The sequence below is a fragment of the Phaethon lepturus genome, unplaced genomic scaffold (genome assembly GCF_000687285.1).
Source record: "Phaethon lepturus isolate BGI_N335 unplaced genomic scaffold, ASM68728v1 scaffold447, whole genome shotgun sequence".
Lineage (NCBI taxonomy): Eukaryota > Metazoa > Chordata > Aves > Phaethontiformes > Phaethontidae > Phaethon > Phaethon lepturus.
In genome coordinates, this window is record NW_010553871.1 from 28,879 (window position 1) to 38,504 (window position 9,626).

Sequence of the window (9,626 nt, forward strand, 5' to 3'; positions counted from 1 at the left end):
TCACAAAAGCCAAAACAAAGTTTCTCTGCAGATATAATATGGTGCTTTCTTATATTTATTGATCCCGGGGGTTCCAAGATAGATTTCCTTATCTAGTGTTTAAAAAGGTGCTCTTTCTCCCCACTGCTAATCCTGCAAATGATTTGCACCTTCTATAGGCTGAGACCCATGCTTTCTCTCAGCCTCATTTCAGATTTTGCTGTTCCTAGCACAGTTTCTTTAGGAATTCTTGATTTTGCAAGGGAACAGTGAGGAGGCTAAATATTCTCTTTAGCTCAAGTTGTGAAAGGGGTGGTGTGGCACAACTCTGGATTTGTTGAATTCTCCAAATTTTGGGCAGCATGAAGTCTCAGGTCCCACCAAAAACAGAAATCCACTCTCAAAACTATTGTTCAGCCTTAAATAAGGCTGGAGTTGTATGGCACTGGAAATGGAACCAACATTTTTCTTAGGCACTACCATGGTGCAAGAAGTAAAATTTTATTTTTTGTCATTACTGGTACAAGTATAGCCAGAACCATACTGATTGCACAGATTTAGAGAAGGAAGAAATTTTGGAGTTGTAAATTCTTAAGAATTGATTTTACGATTAAGCAACATAGAGAATAACATAAAGTAGAGTTCCTATTTTCAGCAACAGAGGAATTCATAGGGAAGACTGAGATTTAAACACTCTTTTTTTTTACTAGATTACTGCTATGGTACATTGACACACTGGGAAATCAAGAGAAGGTTTCAGCTGAAAGACTGCGATCGGGTATAAATTACAAGTCAGTGCTTTGTAATGTTGCAAAGAATGCCACTACTTGAATATGTAAAGAGAAGAAAGGTGGTTGACAATTCTTATTTAGAGAGGACTGATGTGTACATTTGACTGTTCAAACTTCATACTTATAGGAGAAAAGATTAAAAATACAGATAAAGATTAAACTGAATGGAAGCTGGTAGTGTCCTTGTAGTAGCCATGATAGACACATTTATTCAGGATGAAAGGGCACGCTGTCTTTTTAAGAAGATGTCCATATCCTTAACATGTAAAAACCTTTATTTAGGAACAATTTACATGAAAAACACTATTATTTATCCTATGTTGACAGTCGGTTTGGCTGCTTGGTTTATAAGTGCTGTACAAGACTGACAACTAATTGACAAAAGATCGTTTTGTTGTTTTAACTATGCAATTATTCCTCTAATACATTACAAAAGATGTCTAATAGGAGAGCAAAATGGCCATCAGGGTAAAGAATTGCATTTCTTCTTCAATTTCAGAAGAATGACGATTTTTTGGATGTCTAAGACTGACAAATGTTAGGCTAATACTAGTGATGGGTTATATATCATTGAATGTAAGGTGGCAGTAAAGTAGCCAAAAATAAATGCAAAAAAAAAAAAATTAGCAAGCACCAGAATATTCATGTCAATTTTCTCAGTTGAATTTCTCTGATACTACTTTAAAATGCAGTTTCCCCTGAAGGAGGGTTCTAAAAGTCTGCAGTGATTTTATTCCTGAGCAACACAGCTAGCACTGTCTCAGCAGCAATCCTTTCGTAGTGGTACTCCAGTCTCTCTGTAGATACGATGAATGGAAACCTCAAGCAGCAATAGCTTCAATGTATTGTATAAATCATTATTCTAGTTTATTATCCATATCTTCAAGAGAAAAAGATTGAAACTATTGACATAAGAAATCCCATCTTTTATATTATGAACCCTCTTGTCTCCCTTAGGAAGAAGCGGTAGCTTGTGAACATGTTTGCCAAGTCTTCTAAAGGCATGAAGTAGTTACAATTTAGATACTGATGAGCAGTGTCCTGACTGAATAAATCACAGTTTAGGCTTGTTACCCATATCAGCTAGAGATAACCTTTGTGAATCTACATGGGATTGCAAGAGCATTATCAGCACAAAGGTAAGCTCTTCCTGATATCCCATTTAGCTGATTCCCCCCTCCACAAAGAAAATGTTTATTTTCTTCAGACAAATTATTTGATCCTACAGTAGCATTAGCATTTAACAAAATACCATTAGTAATTCTTGGGTTTTTTCCCTGCAAACTCTCTCCCTCTCTATGTAATATTTATGTTATGTATATATGTTTTCTAACGGCTCAGATGAAAAAATAAGAGTACAAGTACTCAGTCTCCAACGCTACACTAATAACAATTCAGCTGCTAGAGTAGGGTTAGTAGAAGAGCTATAAGTAGTAACTACACAGTTATGTAAAACTATGTTTGATGGTTATAATTCTTCCAGTATTATTTCCATCTAAAACACACTGTCAGATTTAGTCAAGCTAAATGTCAGATTAAAAATGTTTGTGACTTCCCTAAGCATTGCTGGTTACCAGTTCTATTCAGGACCTTCCCTGGTTACTAGTGAACAGAAATTCTCTGTTTACTACAGAAACAGGAAATTATTATCTTTTACAAAGAAGAGGCTGTTTGTTGAGCAAAATATTTCTGTTCAGGTATGCCTGTGTTAAGAAATAATAAAATTCATACTAAAAACCCCATAACCTTCAAAAAGAATGCATATTTTCTAAAAATCCCTCTCCTCTTGTAGGAAGAATATGATGAAAAGATATATGAGAGCTATTAAAAGACTTTTCCACAAAACTGAGGGGAAGGTTTATTTTTTTTATGTGTCATCGAATTTTCAAAAGTTGTCATTGCAGGAAAATGTTGCTTTAACCATTGATATTTCATTTTCAACTGTTTTAAGCAATGGGTGTAGGAAAAGGCTTAGAAAATATTGTGAACTTGCATATATATTTTGTATTCTTTCCTGTTTGTTCAGTAAGTAACAAGATACTAAAAATGACATATCAGAATAATATAATAACAGTATTGGAATGAATGAATGAGACTGTGACATATTGAATATATTCTGTGTTTCAGATAAACCTTGTTACAAAAAGATGATCCTGTCAGTGCAACAGCAGCTTTTCACCGTTTTAAAAATATATATTTTGGCTCATTATATCATACTATGCCCTTAAGTCATAGTATGAACCATGACTATTTTATCACATTATGTAAAAAAATCATTAAATTACAGAATACTAAAAAAACACCCTATTTTAAACTCAACTTATTCATAGGTACCTAACCATGGTAGTTTCATTTGCAAAAAGCTATTTCAGCAAGATCTTTCATCCTATCCAAAATAATTAAATTTCCAGACAGAATTTGAGTGAAACGTCGTTCTGAGAAGTGTCTGTCATTCCTACGCACAAATGATCAACAGCAGCTGGTGAGTTTTGTGTGGTAGCTTTCAATAAACCTTTAGGGTATTGCCTTGCAGAGCTGCCCCTATATGTTTTGGTTTAGACATATCTTGAAGTATATAAAAATGCATGAATAATTCTTAAGTTTCTTGAGAAAGAGACAACCTTTCAACTTCATTAAATCATGCACTTCTATATTAATAACACTTACAAGCATTATGCTTTAGGCCTGATTGAAAATAGTTCAAAGTTAATAGGAGTCATTTCATTGACTTTAAGTGGCATTGGATCACACATTGGGCAAAATCAATGGACCTTGAATTCAATAAAGTAAATTTTTTTTTTTTTTAAGACATTTAGATAATTTTCACTTGTATTTCAAATTATGTGTTCTGAAAAGACAAAGTCACAGTATCTTTTTAGTCATTTCCCTGTGTTCCGTGACTGTATCCTAGCTCTTCTGTTGGGCTTCCATTCTTCAAGGTTTCATGGGGGTTTGTACTGCTGCATGACTGGCATGGTTTTGTTTGGGCTTTTTTTAATTCGTTTTGTTCTGTTTTGGTTTTTTTGGTCATAGAATTTTATGATAGAAAGTTGTGAATAGTTTGAAAAAGATTTCTTTCCCTTTAAAATTAATGTCCTATGACTTACGAGCAACTGAAGGGAAAGTATATAAGTAAAGATGACAGCATTTTATGGAAACTTCACACTCTAGATTTCCTGTTTTAGAACGTTGATAAGGATATAGAAAGAATGATAGATGTTGCATAATAGATAACAGGAGCTTGTTGTGAATTGAAAAACATGTGCATATGCTTATAAAATTACTATCACTGAGTTAGACTATCAATCTATAATATATAGTTATTTATTGACTGACTCAATGTAAAGTTATTTTGTTGAGAAAGAAAACAAATGAAAAAATGTTTAATTGCAGAAGAAATTGTTAAGTTCCTTTAGTAAGAAATATGAGGGTGTTTTACTTTTTATTATTTTTATTTTTCCTTGGACCTGTATGTTGAAGGGGACATTCAAATTGTAACTAACTGTTCAGCAGTAGTAATTTGTGACCAGGGAATGATCTGGCATGGAGGGCAAGACGACCCTTGCAAGAAACTGCAGAAGGGGTTAAACTGGCTGGAAGCGGGAATGTCAGAGACAGAAAGATTCCCTGTAAGGGACTGAGGTTTCCCTTGGCGGTGAGAAAAGAAACAGCTTCAGCATTGTCTTGTAGCCATCCTGGAATATGGCACTCTGGAGCCACCGTCGGCACCAGAGCTGGGCTGGGGCTGGACCCCAGGCAGGGCTGAGTCGCCCCGTACTCCCAGTACTGGTGCTGGTGCAAGTGTACATAACCTATTGGCCTATGGTGTGTCTTTGCGGTCTCCTTGTTGAACTAATGGCAATAGTGCTTTGTTCAATCCATTGGGAGGTTTTTTGTGGGTTTTTTTTGTTTTCAGGTTTTTTTTAGATTTTTTTATATTTAAACACAAATGTGTGTTTAATTCACCTCAAGGGCTACAATAAAAATTCCCCAACAACATACAGAGACTTTCATTGCATTTAGAAATGGTGAAATTAACAGTAAAGAAATGAAGATGGAACGTTTTCTCCTGCTTGTAGCTGAAAAATCTCTCATCAGAAATAAGCAACAAACAATTCAAAATATTCTTTCACCTGAAACAGTCTCCTGCCTCCCAGTTAACTTTTCTTCCTCAGTTAATGAATGTTTCAAATATTTTGTCTCATTCTTCTCTTTCTAAAGAAAGAGAAAAGAAAATATCCTCTTCAGAAAAACAAAATTAGAATGGTATAAATGGCTCACTTGGGGTAGTAATTTCTCAAAGTAGTATGAAACGTACATGTAATAACCATGGCCCACTGTAAAGGTTCAGAATTTAAAGACGCAAATGACCAGATAAATACCATATACTTGGGTTTTTCCTTGAGCATCAGATTTGCAGGGAGAAATACATTTCATGTAAATGCAGGTTAAGTTCATGAATTTTTTCATGTTTTTTTCAAAATATTTCAAATCTGTTAAATGTTATTTTAGTATGGTATAGAAATTCCTATAAACCAGAGAAATTAGAAGAAACCAACATGAAGAAACAGTGAAAAGCAATTATTTGTGGAGTTTAATGTGTGTATAAGATTTCAGGAGCACAACTCAGGATCAGAACTGAAAGCTGTAGTTAGTAGGATATTTAGTATTCATTTCAACTAATGTGGCAATTATGCAGTACAAGAGGTTCTTTCATATGCTTCTTCATATGGTTCTTTTCCTATTCAGTGCCCAAAGTTTTAGTTTTCTCTGGCTTTTCTGTCATTAGGTTTCTCAGAATCCACAGTAGGTATAACCTCTTAGTGAAACTTATTCATTAGGATAAAAATTCCTGATATAATTCTTTTATATGGATTCTTTGGTGTCTAGTACAGTGGTCTTCAATAAGACACTACTTCATTTTCTGTCTTGTGTCTTGCCATCTATTTAGCAAGAATTTAATACTCTACTCTTTCTGCCAAAAACTCCTTAAGGTTGGCCAACAGATTACAATATTTTATGGACAAGGGAAGTCATAAACATTTAGACACAAAGGGACAGCATAGTGAAACAGGTACCTTTCCTGAGAGAAGAAACGACACTAATTTTAAGCATTTAAAATATAATATTCTTAAAATTTCTTAAAATCTAAAATCATATAATTCTTTTTTTTACTGGAAAGAATAATGAGGGTTTAAATGAGTAAGAAAAAAAATAAGCAAAAAATGAAGCTTTCTTTTAACTGCCTCTCATTTAAAAAAACGAACAAACCACAACCTATCAGTTTTTCCTCTAATAAGTAGAAAAATGTTTCTTTTTAGTTTGTTTTGTTTTCTTCAGCTTTATTTGACAGAATCACTATTAATGTGTTTAAATAAAATTCTAAATGAAAAAGCAAAAAATTTCCTACACTAATGCTTTGTTTTGGTTAAACCCAGCAGGTAGCTAAAGAAACCACACTGCCATGCACTCACCTTCCCCCCCCGCCAGCGGAATAGGGGAGAAAGTCAGAAAAAACAAAGGTTGAACTCACAGGTTGAGATAAAGATGGTTTAATAGGAAAGGGGGAAAAAAAATATAATAATAATGATAAAAGAATATGCAAAACAAGTGATGCACAACACAATTGCTCACCTCCCGCTGGCTGATGCCCAGTTAGTTCCCAAGCTACGGTTCCTCCTTGTCCAACTCCCCATTTTCTATACTGAGCATGATGTCATGTGGTATGGAATATCCTCTGGCCCACCTGGGTCAGCTGTCCTGGCTGTGCCCCCTCCCAGCTCCCCGTGCACACCCAGCCTGCTCGCTGGCCGGTCAGCACGAGAAGCTGAACAATCTTTGCTGAGCAACAACTGAAAACATCAGTATGTTATCAACATTTTTTTCATAACAAATCCAAAACACAGCACTATACCAGCTGCTAGGAAGAAAATTAACTCTGTTCTAGCCGAAACCAGGACATGCTTATACCATAGCGTTACGGTAATATCTAGGAATCTGCAAGGTCTTTGCAAAAGTACGTATGAACACGCTGAGGCTTCCTAGCACTTAGAGGTTAAAGGCATAATGCACGTGTGTTGCCTTTTAATTTCATATATTCATTAGTTGATCTTAGATAATGAGAGGAGCAACAGATGCAGTAGTTAATAAATTATAACTGTGCAAATTCTCATAAAAAATGTTTTTCTCATTCTGCTCTGGCTCCTGGGAAAGGTTTGTGCTACAGGAGCATAGAACCACGACGATACTCATTAGGATTGATTGCCTTGTGGACTGAGTCGGTGCCCTACCATTTTAACTTGAGTCACTGTGTGACCAGGTTACAGCAAGGAAAGTGGGAAGACCTACAGACTGAACTTCCCTGCTTTCTGGCAAGGAAGAAACAGTTGAAGTTAAGGGAAATTAGAATCGAGAAATTAGCCATTCTATGCTCAAGGCTACCACTTGAGTCTTGTTGGGTACATTAAAAATTAGTGGACATCACTTGTCATAACACTGTCCAAATACTAGAAAATTTATAATAGGTTCTAGAGTCTCCTTGAGGATCCAGTCGCTTACAGGTTCATCATAGTGCTCTATTTCTGTTAGGGAACTAATCCTTTTGCTTGACTTAGACTCTCCTGCTTATTCTCCATTTTACACAGAGCTTCTATCTAATGTTCTTTTTAGCTGAATAATGATTATCTTTTATAGGAATAATGCTTTTTGTTGTTGTTACGATATTTAATATCTGTATAAAAAGATTATACAGACATTATTCAAAATGGTCCGCAAAGAAAGATGTTTAAAATGACAGGCAGTTTTTGAAGTTAAGCATTTGAGTTAAATTCCTGATTTCATACTTCTTCAAAAGAGTAACTTGAAGTTACCTGGCTCTATAGTACTTTATTTTCTGTTTCTCAGTTTCTTACATTGTAGTATCAGTCTGCTTTTTCTCAAAATCAGGATCTTTACCAAATCCATACTGGACAAACTCTAAATCAGATTTCTCTTACAGGAAAAAAATATGGAATATTTGCTTGCCAGCAGCACTGTTCAACAGTGATAGCACTTTACCTAATATGTATGGACAACTGCATTTTCTCATGTAGTACCAGGCAAATATTGATCTCTCACCATAAACAAAATTCAATGAAATTTTCATTGAACAGAACAGACATAAACTAAAATACTAACCCTGTAAGAAGTCTCTGACTTTATTAGACACCTTTTAAGAAAAAAGAGATTTAATAATCCATGATGGCCGCAATAGGAGCCATTTCCAGGTTCCATCAGTAGAGAAATTTTCTTCTTTTGCATGCTGCATATAGGTGCTTTAATCACTAGTATCAACATCACTGATGCCTCACCCTGCTGCCTTAATTTAGTCCGTCCTCCACCCAAGACTTCGAAAATACATGTCGACTCTACCACAGTATGTCAGCATCTTCCAACACCAACTTGTACTTTGGTTTCATAATACCTCTGTGAAGGAACATTTTTTTTTCCATTTCAGGTATCTCTGTCCCTGAGTCAGAAAGTCATCCTGGTCTCATGGAGTATGCACACATTTCCCATCAGCTCTAGTGCTTCTATTTCAACGTAAATATAACCTCCCATGTCTTACTTCTTTTTTTTGTCTGAATATTGTCTGCATCATAACTGATTTGACAGGTGTTTGTCAAAGTGTTTCAGGCCCATGGTAGACTGCCAGAAATCCATACCTCGTATTTCCAGGCAGATGGAGTGTATCTACAGCTAATACCAGAAAAGGTGTAGGGAACTGGCCAGGAAATCCAAGAGTGTCCTCACAAATGCCTACTTTCTCTTGTAAACACCATCCCTTCACTTTGAAATGAAAAAAAATACCAAGTTGAATTTCTTACAACAGACAAAGCCAACAAAACCCAAAATAACATGCAAACAACTGGTTATGAGACCTAAGCAATGTAGAAATACCTTACTTTTATTAGAGAGTGATTGTTAACTGCCATACCAACAAACCTGATCCAACAAAAAGAGATATATTTCTTAGCATAGCTCATACCTGTTCCCTGCATAAAATTGGTTAACTATTAAAAAATCACTCTTTTTATCTGTCACATTCTTTACTCACACTGTTATTTTCTAGTAAAGATGCACTTGACAGGGAAAAGATTTTTCACACTCTTGTTTGACGTACTTATGCTGGTAAAACCTTCACGCATAGCTCAAGCCAGAAAAACACTGGAGAATATTTCCTGAGCAAAGAGTAACCGAAAAGAAAATTAATAAACCTTCTTTAGATAAATTCAACAAGGGACAAGAATTAAATATTTTTCAGTGGGACAGCTAAAGGAGTGTTTCAATGTTTTTATACTATTCAAGGACCTTTAAAATAGACTACTTATTTATTGTATAGTAAGAGCCTATGCAAGTAGCTCACTGCCTTTAAAGAAAAACTTCACATGTGCTGTCAGAAACTGAAATCCCCTCACAGCCGAACCCTATGGCTCCAGCTCAGACAAAGTGCCAATTGACTTAAAAGGCAAATAAGAAATACTCTCACCCCTATGTTGGGTATTAAGAAGGAGCAGTATTTACAAGGTCTGTTAAAGCAGCTGCCAGTTCCTTGTGCAGTATTTCTGACATACGCTATGTCAATGTGATGTTTCCACTGGCACTCTAACCCTTCAGCCAGCCATGAAAAACTGAAAAATGACTTTGTGCAATTGAAATGACAAATACAGATACACAAGATCAGCCTTCAGCAAGAGTCAATGATCATAAATTCCACGTTTCCATTGTCTCCTTGAAAAATTTATGATGTAGTTTTGCTTACTTTTTAAATGAATGCTGAACACACATCATCAGCAGAAGGATTCCACAACTGTAAGC